Source organism: Phoenix dactylifera, unplaced genomic scaffold (genome assembly GCF_009389715.1).
Source record: "Phoenix dactylifera cultivar Barhee BC4 unplaced genomic scaffold, palm_55x_up_171113_PBpolish2nd_filt_p 002446F, whole genome shotgun sequence".
NCBI lineage: Eukaryota > Viridiplantae > Streptophyta > Magnoliopsida > Arecales > Arecaceae > Phoenix > Phoenix dactylifera.
In genome coordinates this window covers 6,990-10,136 of record NW_024069660.1, presented here as the reverse complement: position 1 = coordinate 10,136, position 3,147 = coordinate 6,990, and the positions used below count along the sequence as shown (strand labels likewise).

The 3,147-nt window shown below is 38.1% G+C and overlaps 1 non-coding gene across 1 annotated transcript; it reads left to right on the top strand.

Moving 5' to 3' along the window:
* The first annotated feature begins 225 nt into the window (after positions 1–225).
* On the top strand, positions 226–331 carry LOC120109597. Its single transcript, XR_005510430.1, has one exon. It is a non-coding gene; the product is annotated as a small nucleolar RNA R71 (small nucleolar RNA).
* The last annotated feature ends 2,816 nt before the right edge of the window (positions 332–3,147 follow it).

Here is a 3,147-nt window from a genome sequence, read left to right as displayed (position 1 = left end):
ATAGAATGACTTATTTCACAAATGGCCCCTTTTCTTTGAAAATTCGGGGGTGCTTGACGAGAACATGAAGCATGGTGGAGGGAGTTTTCATTAAGATTTTCAAATAGTTGCCATGCTTCATGCTCACTTCGAAGCATGAAAGTCCCCCCGCATGCAGCATCGATCATCTGACGGTTTCGTTCAGTCAAACCGTCATAAAAACATTGCACTAGCTGCCACTTAGGTATTTGATGATGAGGGCATTTACGGATTAGGTCTCGAAATCTCTCCCAAGTTTCATGAAATTCTTCTCCCTCAGTTTGGGAGAAGCTTGTAATGGCACGTCTAAACTGGTTCGTTCTTCCTATGGGAAAGTATTTTTTAAGGAATTCTTGTTGCATTTGATCCCAAGAACGAATCGAGTTGGCTTCTAAAGAATTCAGCCATTGTTTGGCTCTATCTTTAAGGGAGAAGAAGAATAATCTAAGTTTTAGAGCATCATCAGTAAAGTTCTGAATCTTGACAGTGGTGCAAATCTCAAGAAATTCATCTAGGTGTATATGGGTCTTCATTGGTGAGCCCATAAAAAGATGGGAGCATTTGGATCACACTAGATTTGTAGGGTTCTAGCATGTCATAATGGGCAGCGGAAGCTAGGGATTTTAAAAATTTTCTTAATAAAGTCCCTATGCATGAAACCCTTTTAAGCCTAGATCACCTTAATGATTACAATCAAATAATATAAAATAAATGCAGAATTAGTAGAATACCTCAAATGCTAATCCAAAGTGTACAATCTCAACGAGGCGTCCAAGTGTCCGCCCTCCAATGGTGATCCACACGAAAACTTGATCAGGACTTTAGCTCCAAAGACTTTTGATCCTTAATGCAGAATTCTTCTAAAGAACTCTAATGGCTTGCTTTCCTTCCTTTCTATTTTTCTTTAGCCTTCTAAAATCACTTCTAATCCTTTTGTCCTAATGAAGACCACCTTGTCTTGGCTTAGGACACACTAGAAGCAATGTTAGAAAGAAAGAAACTAATGTAAGAAAGAAGGGATATGAGAGAGAGAGAGTTGGATTGATTTCCGATGATTAGAAAACACCGGGAGCATTCCTATTTATAGATGGCGTGGGGATGCATCACCAAAGGATGCATCCCATCCACACATCCTTCAGATGGGGCGTGATAAGAGGAGAGAAGGCGCCACAAAAATAGGGAGAGGCGTATCAAAAGTGGTTATGATAAGATCAAGCGCTTATGATGTGGCGCTTGATTCCCTAAGCACCTCTTCATGAAAATGCGCCGTACTCTTCCCTTTTTTCACTTCTTCTCATGCAAGAAAAATAGGAACCAACCTTATCTATTCATCAAGGGTTGATGATGATCCAAAGGCCATGAAAGAAGGCGCCATATATCCCTTAGGCGTGATGAAGAGAGAAGAGAGAGAATGGATAAGATCAAATAAATGGTTCATCCTTATCCATTTAATCTTCACGTATTCTCTCTCTTTCCTTCACCTATTTTTCATCTCCACGCCTCCCAATGATATCCATCACGTCATCATGATCTCCCATCATCCTATGATGAAAATCCAATGGCTCCAATTCATGGTGCCATCCATTTGATCCATCTCTTCATCCAAATGTTGATCCAACGGTCAAAAATGAATGATTTATCAAATCTAATCCAATTAGACTCAAACCAAGCCAATTAGGAGCCAACTCTTGGCTAACCCATATTAGAATATGATCTAATCAAATTAGATCAATTAAGAATCAGATTCGAATTCAATTCGAATCAGATTCGAATCCAGTTCGAATCAGGAGCTAAGGTTTGCAACACCTGCTAGGATGTTTATCTTGCAAACATGATCTAATCCAATTAGACCCTTGATAAGTTTTCTTGTGTGTGACCCATTGGGTTCCATACTTAGCCAGCAATAGGTGTGAGTGCGAGTTGACCCAACTTGATTAGAACTCTTCTAATCGATTTAAGTCCAAACTGCGCGAACCCGAACTTAACAATTAGAATCCTTTCTAATTGGTGATCGAATTAAACTCTTTAATTCGATCAAACCTATAAGACAAGATTGACGTCTAGCAACGTGTCATGTCTACCCGAAAAATATGGAATTTGGTGGAAATACCAAAAATACCCTTCAGTGGCAAGTTACCATGCAATTCAATCCTTTAATCAAACTGCATCCCAAATATGTATATGAGTATGATATATGTCAAACTCAATTTCATATTCATATTTTTCTCAATCTTTTAATGATAATTCAAATAATGAAACATTAGAAACTCTTTCTAATTTTCATTCTGCTTTGATCAAAGGCTTCCTGAATTATCATATGATTAGAATAAATAGGATGCTATCTTCTCTTACTAGAAGTGATTAATTCCTTGTTGATCTACTCATAATCTTCGTACACAATCCACCATATCCAGAAGACCTCGTACATAACTTATTGTCATGAATGAGTGTAAACCAAAACATAGGTTCATGTGCACAAGATACCATGGTGATCTCAGGTCAAAGGATCAGTTGTACAACTCCCACTAAGAGAATCATCTTTTGACATGTAAGTAAGACTTCATAAGATTTCTCTTTGTAGGTCAATTCAGTGAACTCGTTCTTCTAATGAGCACCCATATCTTTGTATTAGTGTCTCCACACAAATGATTGTGAGATCAATCATCCTCTGCATCGAGCATACATAAGACATGCCAGTCTTTCCGGTAATCATTGATCCCCGACTCAATGTACCAATGACTGGGAATATTTAAGATTAGGATTTTAGGATTTTAAGTCTCACTAGTATGATCTCATCATAGTCTTAAAACCATTGCCCTAATCTAAGGAGTTTATCATAAATATAATCAACAGCATATGATAAAACATAACGCCTTTATTCATATTTAAATGTCATGTACATGATTTGGACAAATCAAAAGAAAAACCCTTCGCAATACATATTGCGATTGGCTTGTAGGGCATCTACTCTTTCAATCTCCCACTTGCACTAAAGCCAATCGCTCTTATATTTTATCCCCATACAATCGAGGTGGCGATCGAACTGCTGTTGTGGTAGAGCTTTAGTGAACGGGTCTGCTAGGTTGTTCTTGGTGTCTACTCGTTCAATGACTATGTCTTGTCTCTCGA